The following is a 24,552-nucleotide window of genomic DNA, read 5'->3' on the forward strand; positions in this document are numbered from 1 at the left end:
TAGGCCATTTGGCCCATTGAGTCTGCTTTGTCATTCTATCATGGCTGATTTATTGTTCCTCTCAACCCCATTCTCCTGGCTTCGCCCCGTAACCTTTGACATCCTGACTAATCAAGAACCTATCAACCTCCACTTTAAATATACCCAGTGACTTGGCCTCCACAGCTGTCCATGGCAATGTACTCCAGAGGTGCACCACTCCCTGGCTAAAGAGGTTCCTCCACATCTCCTTCTAGAGGGATATGTTGTGTATTTAATATTTCAGTAATATTTGAGTGATACTGTAATCATATTGTTTGATTAAGCATTCTTGTTTGTTTGAATAATTCATTACGCGTTATATGTAAAAATACATGAATTGCATACGTCATCGCACTGCCACGTGATATGGTCACACCTCGCTTAAAGTAAACACGAAGTGCACAACTTATCTCCTGACTCTCTTGTTATCCTTTCAATTTGCCTTTATGTGTTGGAGTTACGAAACATAACGGGATGTCCTTCAATTCTAAGGCTGTGCCCTCTGGTTCTAAACTCCCTAGTATAGAAAACATCCTCTCCACAGGCCTTTCAATATTCGATAGCTTTCAATGAGATCCCCTTCATTCTTCTAAGCTCCAGTGAGTGCAGGTCCATAGTCATCAAATGCTTCTCATATGTTAATCCTTTCATTCCTGGGATCATTCTTGTTTTGTGGGAGTTCTTGGTTGGACCACTGGAAGGGGGTGAATTTCCAAATTCTTCCCTGAACCCCCAACCCCATTCCTCAGACTTATTGCCTCTGGGATTTATTTTCTGCCTTTTGAGAAGGCTAGAAGGGGATGAGGGGTGGGCAGTGGGTTTGGCTGCCAACAGGAGGTGGCGTAAGCCCAGGAAGGAGCTGGACTTTTGCACAATTTCATAGGTTTTTGCAGTCTTCTGTACTGAGGCTCTTCAGCCTGACTCTGAATGAATCTTTAGCACAGTAAGAAGAAATAGCAAATTTTGGGAATCTGAACTACAGTTAGAGACAGTTAGAGAGGGGGGGGGAGAGAGGGAGAGAGATCAGAATAACTTATTTGGATTTAAAACTGCAAGATAAATAAGCATTTTTGTGCAGTCTGGGAAGAAGGAAAGATGAGCACCTTTCTTTTAACCACAGAGAGGGAATTTACCGGGTTCAAATGGGGGACAAAATTTAATAAAGTATAAAATAAAGGCAGCCATAGACAAAGAAACAGACACCACGCAGCAGATGTGATTTGTCAAATAGCTGAGAGTGAAGGTGAAAGGGTCCAAGGAATTTTAATAGACTGCACATCCAACATGCCTAAGCCAGAAACAGAGTGACAACATTGAATGACAGACGCGTGTTGGCTGTGGTTTCATGCGTACTGCTGCTGCTTTGGAGTCAGGTGGTGCAGATTCGAGTCCCGCTCCTGAGGCCTAAGCTGGTGCATCTACCGCACTGCAGAGGGAGGCCCCCCCCCTCGTCCCCTTCTGTTCCTTCTCAGTACTTCATGAGTTAGTCATCTTTGACCTGGAGAGTAGGTTTTCACAATTCCAAGAAAACCCACAATGCCTGACAGCTATTACTGCCTCAGATCCCACCATCTAACCTTTGACGTACATTTCGTCTTGACGTTTCTGCAGTTTCTAATCAGCTGCACCATTCAATGTCCTTGACCTTAGAATATAAACACAAGGATGCAATGGTGAGGCTTCACTTGGAGCATTCTGAACAGTTTTGAGCCCCTTATCTAAGAAAGGATGATATGACACTGGAGGGGGTTCAAAGGAAGCTCATGAAAATGATTCTGGGATTGAAAGGCTTGTCACATGAGGAGCGTTTGATGGCTCTGGGCCTGTACTCGCTGCAATTCAGAAGAATGAGAGGTTGAAACCTATTGAACGTTGGAAGGCCTTGACGAAGTAGATGTGGGGAGGATGTTTCCTGCGGTAGGTGAGTCTAGGACCAGGGGACACAACCTCATACTAGAAGGACATTCATTTAGAACAGGGATGAGGAGGAATTTCTTTAGCCAGTGGTGAATCTGTGGAATTTGTTGGCCAAGTTATTGGTTATTTTTAAGGCAGACGTTGATAAGTTCTTGACTAGTCAGGGCATGAAGGGATACAGGGTGAAGGCAGGAGATTGGGGCTGAGAGGGAGACAGATCAGCCATGATGAAATGGTGGAGAAAACTCGATGGGCCAAATAGCCTAATTCTGCTCCTATATCTTATCGTCTAGTGGTCCGTATTAAACCAGGAGTTTATCTCACTCCGCTCTACACCTAATCTCTATTGCTTCAGGTCCTAAGCTACAGAGATGAACATCTTTCTACAATGTTCAGCGATCAGCCAAGAATTCAAGCCACGTGGGATATAAATATTAATGCAAGCAGGCTTTTTTCACCGAGGTTGGGTGAGACTAGAATTAGGAGTCATAGGTTAAGGGTGAAAGGTGAAATATTTAAGGGAACCTCAGGGGGCGCTTCTTCACTCAGAGGGTGCTGAGAGTGTGGAATGAGCTGCCAGCTCGAGTGGTGGATACAGGTTTGACTGCAACATCTACGAGAAGTTTGGATAAGTACATGGATGGGAGGGACGTAGAGGGCTATATTCCAAGTGTGGGTGGCTGGGATTCGGTAGAATAACAGTTTGGCACAGACTAGATGGGCTGAAGGACCGCTTACTATGCTCTAAACTGAGTCATAGTTGTCTCATCTCTGCAAGTTCTTCAGCCTCTGTTACTTTATCTGCAGCGAGAGCGGAGGAAGAAGATACTGATCCCTCACTCTTGATGTCCCATGACCTACAGGGCTGCAGACCATGAACAAGAGAAGAGGACTGAACTCTATCACACCTCGGTGGTTGTATGGAAGCTGTGTGTTAAAAGGACTCATTTTGCTCTGGGATTTCTGTGAACCTGCATCATTTCCTCCAAGGTTACTACAAGCCTTTGAGATTTAAACTGCGCCTCCAACTTTGGCCTCTTGTACGTTCCCAATTAAGTCTCCTGTTGCCAATTTTGTTCTTTACTTGGGAGTCTCTTCCTGAACCTCCCACCTTCCTCCCTTCACACTACACCTTAAATGTACCTCTTTGACCAAGTGTTTGATCCTGGCTTTCAGTGCCAAGCCACAAAAGGAAATGTTTTTATTGATATTTCTCATGCTAAGGCTCAGAGCTCTTTTGCTACAAACTACGTGTTATTTGAATATAAATTCTTGTTGTAATGTAGGAAGCTTCACAGCCAGATTACACTCAGCGAGGTCCCAAAAACAACAAGGGGATTAGTGGTCACTGGTGTTGACTGGGCAGATAAATATTGGCCGGGACGCCAGAGAGAACTCTAATGATTTTTTTCAGAATAGAACCGTAACAATGCCAACACTCATCTAACAGCTGAGGTTTTGCGACAAGGTTATCTCTGAAAGTCGGTGCCTGTGACAGTGTAGCTCACTTACTATTGGAACCATAGTGTTGGCAGTGGGGTTCGAACCCTTGGACGCAGAGACGAGAGTGCTGCACAACGAGTCATACAGTTGTTGCTTCTCCCATGAAAGGTCAGAGTCTTTCTTCCCAGGGTGAAAATATCAAGTGCGACACACACACACACACACATACACACAAAATACTGGAGGAACTCAGCAAGTCAGGCAGCATCATAAACAATCACAAAAGATTCTTCAGATGCTGGAAATCCAGAGTCACACCAAATGCTGGAGAAACTCAGCAGGTGAGGCAGCATCTATGGAGGGGTATCAACAGTTGATGTTTCGGGCCAAAAATGTCAACCGTTCAGTCCCCCTCCCCACCCATAGATGCTGCCCGACTTGCTGAGTTCCTCCAGCACTTTGTGGGTGTTACTCTGGATTTCCAGCATTTGCAGAATCTCTTGTGTTGTGAAATTTGTTATTTTTGCGGCAGCACATAACATATAGTATAAATTACAATATGAAATAGATATACAAACAGTGCAACAAGAGTAAAACTGCTGAGGTAGTTTTCATGGACTGTTTAGAACATCTGATGGCGGAGGGGAAGAACTGTTCCTAAAATGTTGAGCATGTGTCTTTGGGGTCCTGAACTACCTCTCTGATGGTAGTAATGAGAAGGAAGCATGTCCTAGATGGTGGGGTTCTCAGTGATGGTGTCTCAAAAAGGCAGCATTGCTTTTTGAAGGCTAGTGCCCATGATGGAGCTGGCTGCGTTCGCAACCCTCAGCCAGGTCTGTCACAGTTTCTTTGCCTCCAGCCAGAATGACTTTCATTAGACATAACTTCTGTTGCCATTTCTTTAACACCTCCTTCCTCCCCCAACCTTCTACAGTGTCTGTGCTGCCAGCCTGGGTCTCACTGCCGGGTAACTGACACACCAACTGGGCCCCAATCTACGTTCACACAAAATCCTGGAATCCTTCTCAGTTACCTGCGGTGGTGATTGATCTTCTCAGTCTGATGTTTTCCTCCTCACTACAATGGGCTTCGAATGGAGGAGCACCTCCCAAAATTGCTCTCCTCCTCCATTTTGTCTCAGCTTGCCTCCTCTCATCACCCACTACCTCCGCTTCTCTCTCTGACCCTTCCTGATCTCCACACACTCTCGTTCCTCTTCGCCCTTCCTCTCCTCACATCCCTCCTTTTCCTCCTTCCCTCCTTCCCCCTCTTCTCTGGTCTTCCTCAGTCTAAATCTCCCCCCATCCCCTGACATTGCCTCCTGTTCCTTCATCCACCCTCTTCCTCTCCCTGCCCAACCCCACCTGTCCTCTGCCACTCACCCATCCTTGGCGCTCTCTCCTTCCTCTCCATATCCCCCACTCCTCCTTTCCCTCTGCCTTTCACTACCTCCCTTCTCCTGCTTCCACCCTCCCCTTTCCCACCTCCCGCTATCCCTCCCTCAACCCCTTCCAATTTGCTTTACCCTCTCCTATCTTCTTTCCCTGTGCTCTCTCCTGTCATGGTCTGGTCCGTGAAGTCTGCATTCCGGTTCATGGTCCGGTCTGTGGACTCAGGACTCCAGGTCTTCCAGCTGTCCCTTGTTTTGTTTGAGTTAATCATAGGCACCTGATTCCTATCTTGGGGCTTGGAATATAAGTAGCCTTGGGGTTGAGGGTGGGTTGCTGGTTTGTCTTGTCAAGATCCCCTGGGAGCAACCTGCCGGTGGAAGGCTAGTGTGGCCACTTGCCATCTTTAGGCCGCGTTGAGGAACCATCCCCTCATGGAGCCTTGCTGTCAGTAGTCAGAGCTGTCTTTCCGGTATGGATTCGGCTGTTTCCTGGGCCAACTGAGTGGCTGCCAGCTACTCTGAGCTAGTTAGGGATCTGGCTGTTTCCATAGCCAGTCTAGGTTGCTGGCCGTAACTGCTACTCGGAGCAACCCTGATGCAGAGATGGAACTATCTGTTGTTCTTTGATGTTTGTCTCTTCTTGTCCTCACCTCCGTGGGGTAAGTCAGGCCATTCTGCCGTTGCCCTGCTGGGGGATCTGTCTTGTCTTGTCCTCGCCTCCGTGGGGTAAGTCAGGCCGTTCTGCTGTTGCCCTGCAGGGGGATCTGTCTTGTCCTGTCCTCGCCTCCGTGGGGTAAGTCAGGCCGTTCTGCCATTGCCCTGCGGGGGGACCTGTCCTGTCTTCTCTTGTCTTGTCTTTGCCTCTGTTAGGTAAGTCCGGCTGTTCTGCCGTTACCCGACGGATGGTCCTGTCCCACCTTGGTGTGGAGAAGTTGTTGAGTCCTGGCTTGTCTAAGTATAAGTCCCAGCTCTATGTCTATGTACTGTCCTGTCTCATGTTGGTGTTGTGTTAAAGATGAGTCCCAGCTTTTCGAAGGATAAGTCCCGGTTCGATGATGATGTACAGTTCCCAGTCTGTCTCTTGAGTTCCAGCCTGCAAGCCTCAAGAGCCAAGACCCCAGCCACAACCTGTCCTGTAGTCATGTCATGTCATGTCATGTCATGTCCTTGCCCGGTTCTGGGGCCTGAGCCCAAGGCAAGACCCAGGTTCTGGGTCCTTGTCCAGTCTCTGGTTCGGAGCCCAAGCCCAGGCTCCTAGTGCATAGTTCCTTGTCCGGGTTCCCTGTCTTGTCCATGTCCCAGCCCAAGTCTGCGTTCTTGTCCCTGCTCCTTGTCTGTATCCTGTCACGTCCCTACTCTAGTCAAGTCCTGTTCCTTGTACTTCAGTGTCTGTGTCTTGCATTTGGGTCCGTTCCCAATGCCCCCATTGTGACATCTCCCCTCACTGTGTGTCGGCCACCGTCTAGCAGCGCTAATGCTGGAAACAGACCCCATGGGTCTGCTTCAAAGCCCAAACAGGGACAGTCTGGAACCCATTCACCTGCGGATCTGCTCCATTCCTTTGCCCACCTCTCCACAATCCTTGTCCACGTCATTGCAGAAGAGCAGGACGGGGGGAAACCCGAGTGATTTGTAAATCTACTGCAGGACGCTGCCTCTCTCCCCACATCCTTCATTCCGGGTTCTGGAGTCAAGATGTCCAAACGCAGGGAGGTTGTGAGATGAAAGAGCTTGAGGGAGACGATAACGCTGTCCTGCTGAAACATGGCGATTATTCGGCTTTGCAGACGCTGCCTGATCTGGTGAGCTTTCCCAGCCTGGCACCGGGTCTCTCAGGAATGGTGGGGGTGGGGTAGGGTATCAGTTAGGGGCAGCGTGGTAGTATAGTGGGTGGGGCATCGATCGGGGTTCAATTCCCAATGCTGTCGGTGAGGAGTTTCTACATTATCCCTGTGACAATGTGGGCTTTCTCTGGGTTCTCCAGTGTCCTCCCACATCCCAAATACACTCAGATTAGTAAAGGTTAGTCACTTACTGACTTACTCCCTATTACACTGCTGGCGTTTAGAGCTACGATGAAGGTCCTCCGTCTCTGGCAGTGTTCAGGGCTTCCTTCATCGTGTCAGTAGCTTCCTCTCGGTTTTCACTACTGTCAGTCATGCAAGTCCCAGCTGGAGACCCACGAATACCGTCACACTCAGATGTGGAAGGAATCTTCGCTGCTGTTTCTGTAACAATATTGTTTTAGCAGCCAGGGTTGTTAGCCCAGAGCTGAACCCACCCCGGCTCCCGAACCTGGAGGACCAGTGGACCACTCTTAGTCTGGCCTCTACCCTTTGACCTGTTTGGCATGGGTGACCCTACCAAGAGCCAAAGCATAAAGCCCTGACCCCAGCCTGCATAGCTCTCCAGGACACTGAGGCAGGCAAGCCTGAAGGATAGTGAGATTTGGATGGTATGCTTGTGCTGGAAACATGGCAACACTTGCGGGCTGCCTCCCCGCACGCAGTGGGACTGTGTTGGTTGTTGATGCAAATGGCACATTTCACAGTATGCTTCGATGTTTCCATGTACACACGACAAATAAAGTTAATCCTTATCGTTGTTGATCTTTACAGATCGAATCATTATACACATACACAGTGCCTTGGGATAGAACAAGGTCCAACAATAACCATGTAGAATAAAGTGTTAATAGCTACAGAGAAAGTGCAGTGCAGGAAACAATAAGGTGAAAGATCGCAATGAGGTTGATTGTAAGAGCAAAAGTCCAAAGTATTGTACAAGGGAGCCATTTAATAGTCTGATAAAGTGCGGTAGAAGATCTCCTTGAGCCCGGAGCAGAATTTGGTCAGCTGGTCTATCGCGCCTTCTCTGCCGTTCAGTCATGGCTGATTTATTATCCCTCTCAACCCCATTCTCCTGCCTTTGGCACTCTTACTTATGTCCGGGGTGGGTGGGATGTTTGATTATGTTAGCAGCTTTGCTGAGCCGGGGAGAAGGGTAGATAGAGTCCATAGAGGGGGGGAGGCTGGTTTTTGGGACCCTTAGTGTCAAATATAGTGTCCTTGATGGCTCATCGCTGGATATTTGATTGTCAGAGACTCGTCCAGAAGCCATGGGTTTGGAGTGTCTTCGGAATCAGAATGATGAATGCTGCATGGCTGGGTGTGCTGGCTTTCACACCCGAGGGATTAAACCTGGCTGGGGAGGGGTGGGGGTGGCGGGAACTGGGGTAACATAACCCCATCCCGATGCAGCGGCTGTTGTTTCCCTCCACAGACTCTGCCCGTCCGGCTGTGCGTCTCCAGCCCCTTGGATCTTGTCATGGGGGAAGGGGGAGGTGAAATGGCCACAATCCGAGAGTAAATGTGACTGGAGATGTAAGCGCTGCCTTCACCATTGTGATACACAGTAGGGAAGTGGGTAAAAACAGGACAGGAGGCCCAGAGTGCAGAAATGCCAGAAGTATTATTTCTGTGGTTGAACATAACAAATGATAGCGTGTGTGTAGGAACTGACAGGGAGGGAGAGATGATTAATTTTAGTGCAGCTGCCGCTGACTGTGCACCACGCTGGGATTCTGTCACTCCAGATCGCACCACTTCACTCGCGGAGACGCTGCTCAAGTTGCAAAGGGGACCCGGTCTCCGTGGAGATCCACACTTCATACCTGCGGGCAGGCTCCGGCTGCCCTCATGCCGCCGCCCACGGGGACGGGATGGCCCGCCGCATCCCCATCCCCAGTGCGGGGTGCTGCCCCAGCCCACAGCCCAGCACAGCCGCGATGGCCTCCCCGGTGGAGAGACCCCCGCACCGAGAAGCACGCGTCCCCCGCGGAGCTCCGGTTCACCGCACGCTGGGGTTACACTGAGCACACGCAGGCCTAGGTGCAAACACACTTCGATACACGTAGATAATCACATGTTGACACATGTACCCAAGCATGCAAATACAGATGCATCGTTATTTCAATGCAGCTAAAGACGCTGGAATGACTGGGCAATATTGGCAACACCGGGGTTCGTTCTCGTGTGTTTTTTTCTTTCTCTCTCTCTCTCTCTCTCTCTCTCTCTCTCTCTCTCTCTCTCTCTCTCTCTCTCTCTCTCTCTCTCTCTCTCTCTCTCTCTCTCTCTCTCTCTCTCTCTCTCTCTCTCTCTCTCTCTCTCTCTCTCTCTCTCTCTCTCTCTCTCTCTCTCTCTCTCTCTCTCTCTCTCTCTCTCTCTCTCTCTCTCTCTCTCTCTCTCTCTCTCTCTCTCTCTCTCTCTCTCTCTCTCTCTCTCTCTCTCTCCCTCTCTCTCCCTCTCTCTCCCTCTCTCTCCCTCTCTCTCCCTCTCTCTCCCTCTCTCTCCCTCTCCCTCTCCCTCTCCCTCTCCCTCTCCCTCTCCCTCTCCCTCTCTCTCTCTCTCTCTCTCTCTCTCCCTCTCTCTCTCTCTCTCTCTCTCTCTCTCTCTCTCTCTCTCTCTCTCTCCCTCCCCCCCCTCTCTCCCCCCTCTTCCTCTCTCTCCCTCCCTCCCTCTCTCCCTCTCTCTCCCTCCCCCCCCCCCCCGCCGTTCCAGAACAACCCAGGAGCTCCAGATGTTTGAGCTGGGTGATGGCGAAAGGGTTAAGGTTCGTTTTCTGAGCATAGAACTCACTTCATTTCGGGTTGGTCTAAACTTATTTACATCTGAAATTTCTGAATCCAATATGTAATTAATTAGACCCCCCCTCATTATCTCTCTCTCTAGCTTTTTCTGTCTGTCCCTTTCTCTCTCACCCCTCTCTTCTCTCCAGTCTCTCTCGAGTCTCTAACCCCTACCCTCTCCTTCTCTGCCTCCTCTCTCTCCCTCTCCCTCCCTCTCTCCTTCTCTGCTTCCTCTCTCTCCCTCCCTCTCTCCTCTGCCTCCTCTCTCTCCCTGCCTTCCTTTCTCTCCCTCCCCCTCCCTTCTTCTCCCTCCCTCTCTCTCTCCTTCCTTCCCTGTCTCCCACTCCCTCCCTCCTTCTCTCTTCCCCTCCCCCTCCCTCTCCTCTCTTTCTTGCTCTCTTCCCCCCCTCTCTTACCTTACAGCCCCCCTCCCAAATAACACACATCCACCTCCCTGGAATTAGTCCTTTCCTATCTGCAGAGATGTTTACATCAGCCGCCCCGGATCAGAATTACTCAGCGCCCATTTATCACGCTGACACATCTAATCCCGCCATCTATTTATTTCTGTGTTATTGAGGATATTGATAAAAGTCTGACCCACGCGGCCGAGGGCACAGGATAACAGCACTACAAATGACTGCGAATGGAGAGGGCAGTGCATTCACCAGGAGGAGGTTAGCCCCATCCTGATGAACGATGGCACAGTAAAGTATTGTATAATTACAGCTGTTCATGAGCGAACCATCAGCCTGACCTCTAAGAGCACGCAGGCTATGATGGACTGAATGCTCGTGGCCCGTGTTTGTGTGAGTCAGGCTGTGTTTGGGGTGTTCTTTGTCTTTGTATTGAAGGTGGGTTGAGGACACGTTACGTGTGGGTGGCGTTCTGGCAGCTGAAGGAGGAGTGTTTGAGATACTTGAGGATTTATCTGAGATGAAGATCGTGTGTGTGAGCAGGAGCTGATGTGTGTGTGTGTGTGTGTGTGTGCATGGCTGTGAGTGTGTGTGGGGTTTATGAGTGAATGTGTGTGGGTGTGAGAGTAAGCGTGGGTGATTGCAAGTGAAAGTGTGTGTGTGTGTGTGAGAGAGTGTGCATGGGTGTGAGCTTATGTATGTGAGTGCGTGTGTGGGTGCTAGTATATGTGAGTATGTGTGAGTGTGGCTGTGTGTATGGTGTTAGTATGGCTATCTGTGTGTGGGTGGGTGTGAGAGTCGGTCTTTCTGAGTATGATTGAGACTGTGTCAGTTCATGTGTGGATGTGAGAGTGAATTTGGGTGAGTGTGAGTGAGAATGTGTGTCAGGGCAGGTGTGTGGGTGTGAGATTGTGTGAGTGTCTGTATGTGTGTTTGTGTAGGATGTGTGTGAGTATATGTTGGTATGCACGAGTGTATGTGGGTGACTGTGAGTATGGGTAAGTATGGGTGTGAGTGTGTGTGGATGTCTGTAGGTGTGATTGCGAGTATGGGTATGTGCAAGTGAAAGTGCGATTACATGGGTGAGTGTGTGTGCAGCTGTATGAGTGTGTGTGGCTGTGTGTGAGTATGGGTATGTGTGTATGAGTGTGAGTTGAGTATGTGGGTATGCTGAGTGTGTGTGTGTGACTTTGTAGTATGGGTGTTGGTGTGACTAAGTGTATGTGTGGCTGTGTGTGAGTGTGTGTATGGGTGTGATTATGAGTAAGTGTAACTACGAGCCTGGGTGTGAGTGTACTCTACGTGTGTGTATGTAACTGAGTCTGCATTAACTAGACACATCAGAGTGAAGGGAGAGACACCGTGAGGAGGAAATGAGCTGGCGGTCATTTCCTGGTCTCCTGGGGAGATTGCCTTCTACACGATACCTGGCATTGGAGGTGAATTCCCTGCAATACCTCAAAGCCCCCCAGAGCAGGCTGGAGCGCATCAGCCAGTCCAAACTGCAGTTGAGCCGTGATGTATAGGGACAGGGGCTTTTGGGAACTAAAACTGATCAGAGTAGGAAACTGAGCTGTAATCCAGTCCTCCCCCCACGCTGAGAGCTGACATCATGACTTGGCAGACCTTTCCATGGTGGGGGGAGGGGGCGATTGAGGACATTTCCCTGGGCTGCGTTCAGGGAATTCATAGACAACGGATTGGAAAGGCCAGGGTCTAGAGACGATGTGACACTTGGCAGTGCAGCAGAGACCCCAGGATCTGTGTCCCAGCCCTGAAGCGAGCCGTAACCTCTCCAACTCCCTAACGGACCCAGCCTCAGAACCATCTTAACTCCAAAGGGTCACAGGCTCAGGATAAATCAGGATCAATGCCTGTTAAATGTCTGGATCTAAGTTTTCATTTGATTTAGGAGAGTTCATAGAATATAAACACTGGGCAACAAACACAAAATGCTGGTAGAAGTCAACAAGTCAGACAGCGGAGGGGAATAAACAGTCAACACTTGTGTGTTGCTCAACATTTCCCAGCAGCAGCAGAATCCCTGGTGTTGATAAACACTGGGTAATAATTCCAACATCCTGTCCACACTCTCCCGTCATCATATCCGGCCTGCAAAGCCTGAATTTGAGACACATGAACCAGGTTGTGCCCACAGGAAATGAGTCAGGATGGCTAAAAGTAACACAGGTAATGTTGGAGAATAGTTCCTCAGGGAGAGAGTAATATTGGAATTTCTCATGGACAGAACAATGTTGGAGTTCCTCATGGAGAGGATAGTGTTGCAGTTACTCAGGGAGAGCGTAATATTGGAGTTAGGGAGAAAATGATTTTGGAGTTCCTTAGGGAGAGATTATTGTTGGCAAACACTTCCTCAGGGAGAGAGTAATGTTGGAGAAAAGTTCCTCAGGGAGAGAGTAACATTGGCAAAGAGTTCTTCATGGAGAGAGTAATGTCGGAGTTCTTCATGGAGAGTGTAATGTTGGTGTTCCTCATGGAGAGAATAATGTTGACAAACATTTCCTTGGAGAGAGTAATGTGGGAGATCATGTTCCTCAGGGAGAAAATAATGTTGGAGAACAGATATTCATGGAGAGAGTAATGTTGGTGAACAAGTTCTTCAGGGAGAGAGGAATGTTGGCAAAGAGTTCCTTGGAGAGAAATTCATGTTGGAGTTCCTAAGGGGAGAAAGTATTGTTGAAGTTGGTCAGGGTGAGGCTAAAGTTGTAGTTCCTCAGGGAGAGAATAATGTTGGATTCCCCAGAGAGAGAGTATGTTGGTGAACATTTCCTCAGGGTGAGAGTGATGGTGGAGTTCTTCAGGGAGAGATTAATTTTGGCGAACAATTCTTCAGAGTGTACTATAATACTGGTGAATGTTTCATCAGGGAGAGAGTAATGTTAGAGTTCCTCAAGGGAGAGAGCAGTGATGGAGAACAGTTTCTCGTGGAAAGAGTAATGTTGGATTTTCTCAGGGAGGGAGTAATGTTGGTGCTCCTCAGGGAGAAAACATTGTTGGAGTTCCTCAGAGAGAGAGTAATTATGGAGTTCCTCAGAGACAGAGTAATGTTGGTGAACAGTTCTTCAGGGAGAGAGTAATGATGGACTTCCTTGGAGAGAAAGTAAGGTTGGAGTCCCTCAGGGGAGATTAATGTTGGAGAAAAGTTCCTCAGGAAAAGTTGTTGGAGAACATTTCCTTAGGGGGAGGATGACATTGTAATTCCTCAGAGAGAGAATAATGATGGAGATCTTCAGGAGAGAATAATTTTGGAGGACAGTTCCTCAGCCAGAGAGCAATGTTGGAGAACAGTTCCTCAGGGAGGTAGAAATGTTAGAGTTCCTCAGTGAAAGAGTAATGTTGGAATTCCCCAGGGATAGAGTAATGTTGGAAACAGTTCTTCAGGGAGAGAGTAATGAAAGAGAACAGTTCCTCAGGTAGAGAGTAATACTGGAGTTCCTTAGGGAGGGAATCATGTTGGAGTTCCTTAGGGAGAGATTAATATTGGAGATCCTCAGGGAGGAAATAATCTTGGAGAACAGTTCCTCATGGAGAGAGTAATGTTGCAGTACCTCAGGGAGAGAATGATATTGGTGTTCTTCAGGGAGAGAATAACGTTGGGGTCCTAAGGGGGAGAGTAATGTTGGAGTTCCTTAGGGAGAGAATGATCTTGGAGTTCGTCAGGGAGAGAATAATGTTGGTATTCCTCAGGAGGGAATAACATTGGTGAAGAGTTCCTCTGGGAAAGAGTATTGTTGGTGACTGTTCCTGGGGGAAAGAGTAATGTTTGAGAACAGTTCCTCAGGGAGAGAATAATATTGGAGTTCCTGACAGGGAATGTAATGTTGCAGAACATTTCCTCAGGGAGGGAATACTGTTGGAGTTCTTCAGGGAGGAGTTAATGTTGATGAATATTTCCTCAGCGAGAGAGTAATACTAGTGAACAGTTCTTCAGGGAGAGAGTTATGTTGGAGTTCCTCAGAGAGGAAGTAATGTTGGAGAAAAGATCCTCAGGGAGAGAGTAATACTGGCGACAGTTCCTCACGGGGTGAGTCACATTGGAGTCCCTAAGAGAGAGCAAAATGTTGCAGAGAATCGGGGAGAGAATAATGGAGTTTGTCAGGGAGACAGTCATTTTGGAGATTCTGAGGGAGAGAATAATGTTGTAGTTCCTCTGGGAAAGACTAAAATTGGTGAACAGTTCCTCAGGGAAGAGTAATGTTAGAGTGTCTTAGGGAGAGAATAATGTTGGCAAAAAACTTTTTTAGAGAATAATGTAATGTTGGCGAACAGGTTCCTCAGAGAGAGAGCAATGTTGCAGAACAGTTCCTCATGGAGAGAATAATGTTCAGCAAGAGAGTAATGCCGTCCTTCCTCAGGGAGACAGCAATGTTGGGGAACAGTGCCTCAGGGAGAGAGTAATGTTGGTGAACTGTTCCTCAGTGAGTGAGTAATTTTGGAGGAGAGTACCTCGGAGAGAGAATGATTTTTGAGTTCTTCAAGGAGAGAGTGATGTTGGTGTTGATCAGGGAGAAAATAATGTTGGAGTTCCTCAGGGAGGGATTAATGTTGTTGAACAGTTCTTCAGTGAAAGAGTAATGTTACAGAACAGTTCTTCAGTGAGAGAGTAATGTTGGAGAACAGTTACTCAAGGAGAGAGTAATGTTTGAGGATAGTTACTCAAGGAGAGAGTAATGTTGGTGAACATTTCCTTAGGGATAGAATAATGTTGGAGTTCCTCAGGGTTAGAGTTATGTTGGTGTTCCTCAGGGAGAGAGCATTGTTATAGTTCCTCAGGGAGAGAGTATTGTTTGAGTTCCTCAGGGAGGGCGTAATATTGGTGTTCCTTTAGTCGATAGTAATGTTTGACTATTAATTCCTCAGGGAGAGAGTAATTCTGGGTTACTGATGCTGCCCGAGTTTATATAATTTAAAGAGGATCTGTATCTGTCACATATACATCAAAACATACAGTGAAATGCCTTGTTCATATCAACAACCAACACAGTCCAAGGATGTGGTGGGAGCTACCCTTAAGTGTCACCATGCTTCTAGCACAAGCGTAGAACAACCACAACTCACTAATCCTAACCCATAGGTTTTTGGAGGAGGAAACCCACATGGTCACGGGGAGAAGGTACAAACTCCTTACAGACAGTGGTCGCTGGTACTGTAATGTGTTACACGAACCGTTATTACTGAGCTGCCCTCAAGTGAATCCCTGAGCGTGATGATCTTCGTTCCTGGATGAGGAAGGAGGCACTGTGAATGCAGAACAACTCAGACAGGGGAGACGGAGGTCAAAAAAGGAAAGAGATTCTGCAACCAGGATACTGTATAGTGCACTACAAACCCATGGTTCCCTCATTACCCTGAGAGAATGAAAAGCAACCATTGCCTGATTGGAATGTCTGACTTGAATCACCTATTTCAATTTTAATTTTTAACACTCTGTGGTCTCTTCAGTATTTACCTTCTGCACCTAATAAAGTGGCCACTGAGTGTCTGTTTGCGGTCTTCTGCTGTTGTAGCCCATCCACTTCGCCTTCCTGTCAGCTTGAACCAGTTTGGCCTCTCTAATTAACAAGGCACCTTCACCCGCAGAACTGTCATTCACTAGATGTTTTTTTTTTGTTCTTCATACTATTCTCTGAAAATTCTGGAGCAGGAGTTTCCAACCTGGGGTTCCCAGACCTCTCAGTTAATTGTAGGTGTCCATGGAAGACCCTGTTCTAGAGACTGGTGTGTGTGAAAATCCCAGGAGATCAGCAGCTTCTGAGAAACTCAAACCATTCCATTTGGTGCCAACAATTATTCCACAGTCAAAGTCACTTAGATCACACGTCTTCCCCATTCTGATGTCTGGGCTGAACAACAACTGAACCTCTTGACTGTGTCGGCATGCTTTTATGCATTGAGTTGCTGCCACGTGATTGGCTGATGCGATATTTGTATTAACCAGCAGGTGTAACTAATGAAGTGGCCACCGAGTGCAGGTGATTGGTGGAAAGATTAGTAGGGAGGTGTGCAAAGAAGTCTGGAGGATGGAGAGGTCAGAGAACTCACTGTCTGAAAGGGTGGTGGAGGCAGATTCATTGATCAGCTGGCCTCCGGGCCCTGAACTCAGTGCTGGAGGGTGAATGGGATTAGAATGGGAAGATTGCTGAAGATTGGAAGGAACAGAGTGAGCCAGTGACCGCCTTTAAATGTTCTCTGACTCCAAAGGGTGCTGTCTCGAGTTGGCCAGTGCTTCTACCGACAAGAAATGCGGCAAACACTCCAAGGCTGCGGCTTTTCGAAGAACACACACCACGGCCGGAAGAAGACAGCATCGATGACGACAGAGATAATGTGTTTGTCTTTCTGTCTCTTATGCCGTTTGGAAGATGACTGTGTGTAATTAAAGTCAAGTGTTCTTAATGCCACCGGATCCCAGTCAGTAACCACAGTGAAAGACTGTGTGATGTTGTCTCTCCACATCTGGATCCCTGCAGGGAGCCTGTCAGTTCATGTCTAAAACCTCCAATTCCCAACTGGGCATCCACATTTCTCCGGCTTTCAGTTCTTTTACTTCTCCCTGGGCCTTCCATATTTTGTTCATTTTCATCCCTGCCCCCAATCACTCTGTATCCAACCCTCTGTGATTTCCCATCTTCTTGTTTTCCGGACCCAATCAGCAGGAGAGGAGGGGTGGTCGGTGAAAGGACAGACAGAGACTGTGGTGGGTACGGGACTCCAACCCCTGGCCTGCTTCATTCTCACAATCTCGGCCCAGCACACTGAGCCTTGCCCCAAACTCCCCTCAGCCCGAGCACTCACTCCCCTCCCCTGGAACCTGTTCCGACTCCCTCTGTCAGACCTCCTGGGCAAGTGTTCTCCCCACACCCACTCCCCCCCCCAACATTTACACTACCCCTGCACATTCTGTCTCCCACACTCATCCACACATACCCCCCCCGTACAGACCCCTTCCCACACAAACTCCCCCACACACTCCCCCAAACATTACCCCCACACTCTCCTTCCCCCTACGCTCTCCCCTGCACACTCTCACCCACACACTGTAAAGCATTGTACTAACCACTCTTCCCAACACTCTCCACCCTGACTACCCCTACCCAGAGACTGGCCGCCATCCCAAGGCCCCTCTCCCCACCCCAGTAGCCCGGACCCCAACTCTTAGCCAGTCTCTTGCCCGCCCTCCTGTCGGTTCCAGTGCCCTCACCTCGTACCCTCAGTGAGTGTCTGCACCAGGTGTCAGAGACTGGTCTCCTCACACATCAATGGGCAAGTAACACTGTTACTGCTCTGAGGGGCGTTAATCAGACGACAGCGATCTCAGATAACTCGAGGAAGATCCTAAGGTGAGCTGACAAAATGCTTGCATAGTGAGGGTTGACGTGGACTTTGTTGACTGAGAGGGCGGTGTAAGCAGAGCCAATAATCTGTGAACGTAGGAGGTGTAAGCAGGAACAGATCTTGTGCATGTCAAGTGCTCCACCGTTGTATCATGTCCTGACGAGTCCAATCACGGCCCAGCTCCACATTCCCACCCGTAACCCACAGGAATTAGTTCACATAATCCCTATGTGCCTACTTTTCTCCCCACATCCTCTGATGCCTTTCGTTTAAAAGTCTTGGTCTGCATTTGCAAAGGAAACTTCCCGGAGCTCTTTTCGGGAGAAGCGTTTTGTAGCTCCCCTTTTCAACAGCCTGATTTCTCGTGTTGTCCATTTATTTAGACCGAGAACTTGCATTCATTACTGCTCTGTACTGACAAGGTGGGGAAACGTTATGTTTATATTGTTCAAGGCACGGCACAGATTTCATTGACTGTACAGGGGACAGAATCTTTGGGAACACGGCGAGATGATGGTGGGGTGTGGTTAGGTTATATACATGGTTTCATATGAAGCACTCAGCTGCACGTTAATTTTCGCAGAAAGATCCCCGCTTCATAGAGGAGAGGGAACAGAACTTTTAAAATTTTATTTATTGAGATATAGCATGGAATAGATCCTTCTGTTCCTTTGAACCACGTCACCCAGAAACCCCCAATTTAACCCTGGCCTAATCACGGGACAATTTTCAATGACCAATTAACCAATTACCAGTATGTCTTTGGACTGTGGGAGGAAACCAGAGCACGTGGAGGAAACCCTGTCACAAGGAGAACGTACAAACTCCTTATAGGCAGTGGCAGGAAATGAAGCTGGGCCGCTGGTACTGCTGAAGGGGGATGGAATTGGTGGAAATTCACAACCACCGACATCGAGTTGGGGCTCCCTTTAAGAGGCTGGTCTGACGTGATGACGCATTACGTGAAGTTCGGTTACCGCGGTTTTTTGTGTTCAGTGTTTGGAGTACAATAAACGAGCTTTTATGGTTTTTCTTAAACACGTGATGCCTCACGCCGTTTTATTTGTGAAAACCTACGCTGTAAGGCGTTGTTCTAACCACTACGCTACCGTGCCACCCCCCCCCAACTTACAGAGTCAATAAGTCATAGAGTGGGGGGAAAGGCCCTTCAGCCCATCTTTTCCATGCCAACTCTGTTGCCCAGCAAACTAGTCCCACCAGTCCACGTCTGGCCCACAGCCCGCTAAACCTTTCCTTGTACCTACCCAGATGGCTTTTAAATGTTGTTAATGGGCCCTCCTCACTGTTTCTGGCAGCTCATTCCAAATATACATCACCCATTTGTGTGAAGAAGCTGCCTCTGATGTCTCTTTAAAATCTCTCACCTCTGACCTTAAACCTCAGCTCCCTTGTTTTTGTTACCCCTTACTGGGGAAAAAGACACCCTGTCTATGCTCCTCATGATCTCATATAGCTCTTTCAGGTCTCCCCTCAATCTCCTACGCTCCAGGGAATAAGGTTTTAGTCTATACACTTCCCCTTGTAGCTCAAGCCCCCAAGTACTGGTAACAACCTGGCAAATGATTTTCTGCACTCTTTCATGTGCAATTACATCTCTCCTTACAGGTATATGGAGGAATTTAAGGTGGGGGGGGTTATATGGGAGGCAGGGTTTGAGGGTCGGTGCAACAATGTGGGCCGAAGGGCCTGTACTGTGCTGTACTATTCTATGTTCTATGTTCTCCTATAACTGACCAGAACTACACAATAATCCAAGTGCAGCCTCACCAACATCTTGTGTTTTAGAGCAACTTCTCCAAATATAAGGGGGCGAGTGGAGATTATTTACACATGTATTCGCTCTGAGGTATTTACAGCCATTGGAGCAAGGGGCTTGTTTGACAATGAAGTTACCCGCTCTCTCAGAATTGCATCGTCAGTAAATGCAACCATTAGGTTAATACAAAACAGTGGGAAGAGAGAAGGGGGAAGTGGGACTATTCGGGTAAAACATTTCACTAAGCCACTACAGGCATAAGGACTGAATCAGTCTCTGCCTGTGTATTATGGTTCTGATTTGGGTGGAGAGCAGTTCATAGTTCAGAATTCATAAAGTACGTGTTAGAATAGTAAAACTTCATGCAGAGCTTACAAAGGAAGTTGGGTGTGGGGGTCAGTGTTATCTGTTGCTTCTGGATAACATGGTTATGCAGTCACAAGATGCTGATATCTGGAGCATCAAACAATCTACTGGGAACGGCGCTCAGCAGGACAAGCGGCGTCAGTGCGAGGAAAGGAACTGTCGACGTTTTGGGGACTGATGCCGGGCTTCGACCCAAAACGTTGACAATTCCTTTCCTCCCTCACAGGAGCAACTCTGAGTGTCCCATTCCTCCGTTGGAGTGTTTGTCACGGTGCCGTAGAGCACTATGGCACAGAAGCAGGTTCTTCGGCCCATCTAGTCCATGCTGTCCAATCTACCTCGTGCCATCAACCTGCTCCCGGACCGTAGCCCTCCATACCCCTCCTGCCCAAACTTCCCTAGAATATTGAAATCTAACCTGCACCCACCGCCGCCTCTGGCAGCTTGTTCCACACTCTCACCATCCTCTTGGAGATACCAGAAACGGTCGATAATGAAAATGAAACTATTTCACTACTTCAGCAAGTTAGGAACTGGAAAGCATTTGCAGGTATCTAAGACCGCCTCGAAAGTTACAATGAAAATGAAGATTTGGAAGATGTAGTCTTTGAAAGCATTTTATGAAGGCAGTCCACTATCTGCATGAGAGTCTGCACTGATTTTGTTCATTTACAGTCAGTCAAAAGAACAGGGCAGCATCACCGGATTAATTCCTCCATTGATAACTACTAGGAACTAATACACAGTTTTATAGTACTGTAGTAGAATCGATAGTGCTCTAATTTGTTCTTTATTTCATTGAAGTATATAATTTGTTGCTCAGTTAAACAGCAATGTGTCTTTTTATATCCTTTTAACTACTCCCATGAAACTTTGGCTAACTGGGGCACCATTTAATTGGGCCAAAATGCACTGGTCCTGATGCATTCCAATTAACCGGAATCTACTGTATATAAAAAAATTAATAAATAGTGCAAAAAGAGAGCAAAATATCCATATAAGTGTGTTTGTGGATTGTTCAGAAAGCTGATGGCAAAAGGAGATGTTTCTAAAAATGTTGAGTGTGTGCTTTCAGGGTTCTCTGCCTCCTCCCTGATGGTAGTATTGAGAAGAGGGCATGAGAGTCCTTCATGGTGGATGCCACCTCCCTGAGGCATCACCTTTCCTCGATGGTGAGGAGACCAGTGCCATGGTGGAGTTGGCTGAGTCTGCAAACTTGCTAGAGTTTTTGGTGACCTACCAAATCTCTTCGAGTACTAATGAAGTAGAGCTGCTGGCATGCCTTCTTTGTAATTATGCCAATATCTTAGGCCCAGGATAGATCACAAGTTCAGGTATAAAGACATGGACTGTAAGACAATCAGACTGTTCAAGAGGAAGCCACAGTGTGATTCCCCTGAAAATAAATCCGGAAGTTTCCTTTGCAAGTACAAACTGAAACTTGACCAGATGCAAATTCTATTTCAAGACGAAGTGTTTAAACCAAAGATGAGGGAAAAAAACAGGGCTGGGCCAGAGATTGGCCATCATTCTGACTGATGGGACGGGGCTGCAGTGGAAGATTTGATCCTGTGCACCCTCCTTCCCTGGAGCTCAAGGCAGACGGTGGAGTTTTTGGTTATTGTCTTTCCCTGCTCTCCTCCACAGGTCACATGTCCTTCCATTCATTCCATCAAGTATTCATACAGCTTTATTCTGAATTCAACTCCTTTCACACAGATTGCACCAATTCACTGCATTAATTCTCTAATCGGAGAGGCTAGTCTCTGGCCAGGTGTCAGGAGCTGGGCTTGTGCAGATTACTGACCCAGTACAAAGCATTGGCTGTTGGCCATTCCTCGCAAATTTCAAGGATCTCCGTTTCTCTCCAGCCCTCAGCCAACTGTTCACCTCTCCTGACTGCAACTCTAAGGGGCATCACACCAGAGCCCAGTCCTGTTCTTTCACTAGTGAGGGACCAGGAGTAGGCCTCCTACTTCCAGCTTCCTCAGATGAGCTGTTCTATAGATTGGCTCCAAAGTCAGCGGTGGCTAGGGTCTTTCACACAATTTGCTGGCCAACGTAGTGAGCCAACTATCTTGCCAAGCAGGGTAGAGAGTGGGCCAGATTAGAGAGTGGCAATTTAGTAGGTACACCCGGTTGTTATCTCAAATATCTGATCAGTCAATATCTAACCAACTCAATGCATAAAAGCATGCAGACATGGTCAAAAGGTTCAGTTGTTGTTCAGACCAAATATCAGAATGGGGAAGAACTGATATGTAAGTGACTTTGACTGTGGAATGATTGTTGGTGCCAGATGGGGTGGTATGAGTATCTCAGAAACTGCTGATCTCCTGGGATTTTCATGCAGATCTCTAGAGTTCTCTAGAGTTTACAGAGATTGGTGCAACAATCCAAAAATACATCCAGTTAGCCGCAGTTCTGTGAGCGCAAATGCCTTGTTAATGAGGGAGGTCAGAGGAGAATGGGCAGACTAGTTCAAGCTGACAGGAAGGTGACAGTAACTTAAATAACTACACGTTACAACAGTGGTGTGTTCATTGTATGGGGTGTATATTGAAATCTTGTCAAGTTATGGATGGGGTTGAGACTCAAGATGAATAAAACAATCAGACAGGCCTTTGAGACGGCCGTTTTGCTGGATCTGCTCCCCAGGGATGATGGGCGATGCAAGGTTCTAGTGGAGAAAATCTCCATAGTTTGATCATTAACAGGTGGAGATTTTGTCCTATCGAAAGGATATCTGAATTTTCTTGGTACAGTTTCAGTTTGTGATCGACAATAAGCCACTTTGTACTCATCAGTGACTCATCAATTAACTGTAAGCCGGTGGCACAGGGTTTACACTTGCCACTTTCTGTCCGTGTGTACAGTGCACTGTGAGAGGTTGGGATGAGTCACGTTTTATTAGGGTAATGAGACAACGACATCTTTAACTCACCATGTAGGACGCCTCAAGCAAAACTGAGAATGAGACACAGCTGCCTAGTCATTAGGTACCAGACAGCTGACTTTTCACTGTCTGTACATTGGAGGCACTCCCTGGGAGAACAGAAGGCACAGTCCCTTTCCCAACTTTCGGCCACCCCTGGTCAGCACTGACTGAGTGAATTGCAATTGGACTCCCAAGAGCCAGAGAGAGGAAAGAAACCGGGACATGGACTTGCTGGTAAAATGGGGCAGTTCAACCAATTAAGTCATCCTTCAAGATGTTGCCGGGGGACCACGGGCTACGTATAACATACCCCTCACTGAGCGACAGTGGGATGAGTCGGTTAAGGAACCAGATCATTTTAGAGGCTGTGGTGGTTTTCTCTGTCACAAGAAAGCTTTGGGGGAAAGATTTAACTGAAGGGGATAACATTAAGAATAGTTAAATTAGGGTGAGCAGGAAGAACAGTGAGACCAATAACCAGTGAGGCATGGATCTGGATTTGGACTTGTGGGAAGGTGATTTAAAGCTGAGGAAGATTTCTTTTTTACCCTCTGGAGGCATGGAAGCTCTCATCGCATTGAAAATGAATGCCTGAAACACACCCAGTGATGGTAATGTTGATGCTGACGAAGGAAACCAATGACCGAGGTATGTGCAGCATCCAACAGCACTCAAGATGGTCCTTACCATCCAGGACAAGGCAGTCCACGTGATCGACATTTCAAGAGCCATCAACCATTGGGAGATTAAAGTCTGTGGACATTTGTCACGGAGGAGGAGTTGAGGCCTGGGGTAGACCAGCCATGATCGTTTGGAATGGGGGAGCTGGCTGACTTACTCCTTCTCCTGTTTCCTTTTGACCTTGTATAAGCATTCAGCTCCTCTACTGCTGACGCACATGGGCTACAGCACCAGGCCGGCCATCAAGCGAAACCTAGAACCGCCTCGAGTTCTGGTTGCCTCATTAGAGGAAGTGTGTGCAAGCTTTAGAGAGGGTGCAGAGGAGATCTACCAGGATGCTGCCCGGATCAGCGACCATGTCTGATGAGGAAAGGTTGAGTGAGCCAGAGATTTTCTTTCTGGAGAGAAGGAGGAACAGGGATGACTTGTTGGACGTGTAGAAGATGAGGAGAGGCATGAATGGAGTGGACAGCCTGAAACTATTTCCCAGAGCAGAAATAGTTGATACGTTGGGGGGGGGGGACATAATTTTAAGGTGATTGGAGGCCAAGAATAGGGGAGAATGTCGGGTGGTGGGTGTGTGGAGCATGCCATTAGGGTTGGTGGTGGAGGTGGAAATATTAGGGACATTTAAGAAAGAAAATTAGAGGGCTATGTAGGAGGGAAGGGTTAGATTGATCTTAGAGTAGGTTAAAAGGTTAGCACAACATTGCGGGCTGAAGGGCCTGTTCTGTTCAAAGTTCTATCTTGTAAATGAATGAGGAAGGTTAACCCTCCCAATTGTTACTTGATTAATTGCCACCCCCCTCCTACTTTGTCCTACCCTGCACTCTGATGTTGTTTTAGGCCCTGGCTTTTCTGCAGCTCTACTGATGACCCGTCCTGGGAATGCTGACCTGCCTTTCACCCCCCACCCCACCCTAGTGATGACACCCTCACCGATGCTTTCAGTTTTGAGTTCAGGTAGGCAGGTTTTTTTTTCCGAGCAGCGGTTCCCGGCCACACCTGCGCACTTTGGACCCCGGGTTAATCCTGTACTTTTGGCAGCAGCACAAGGGTTAATGATACAGCAATGAGCTCGCTATCTGTTCCAATACCCACCCAGTGACTGGGTGAAGGGGGAAGAATGCAAACACAGACAGAATGGTGTCTGTGTTTTGTCTGCGGCTCCAGTTGTTTGTGTTCCGTGTGCATTGCATGATACGAGATTGAGATAGAAAAGAGGTGACTCATTTCAGCACTGCTTGGCTAATATCCCTCCTCACTTCCTCATCCAGCCTTCGCAGGGTCATCATCAGAATCGAGTTTCATACATAATTCTTATCAAATGATTGCATCTCACAGCCTGGCAGGGCACTGGGAATCGGAGATAAGCCGTAAACATTAATTTTAGTTTATGTGTTCGTGTGGAACAAGCCAGCATTACTGTGACGCCTCGTGAAACCTTATGCCTTTGCAGAGGGCTGTATAACCAGTGCAGTACTTTAGACCTCTGATCAATGCTGGAACTTAGTTTTATACGGTGAACTCCCACACACAGCATTTAGACAAGGACCAGGTCAAGTTGAACATTGAACACTACAGTACAATGTTGTCCTGAACTTTAAACTTCTCTTAGAG

Source organism: Mobula hypostoma, chromosome 25 (genome assembly GCF_963921235.1).
Source record: "Mobula hypostoma chromosome 25, sMobHyp1.1, whole genome shotgun sequence".
Taxonomy (NCBI): Eukaryota; Metazoa; Chordata; class Chondrichthyes; order Myliobatiformes; family Myliobatidae; genus Mobula; species Mobula hypostoma.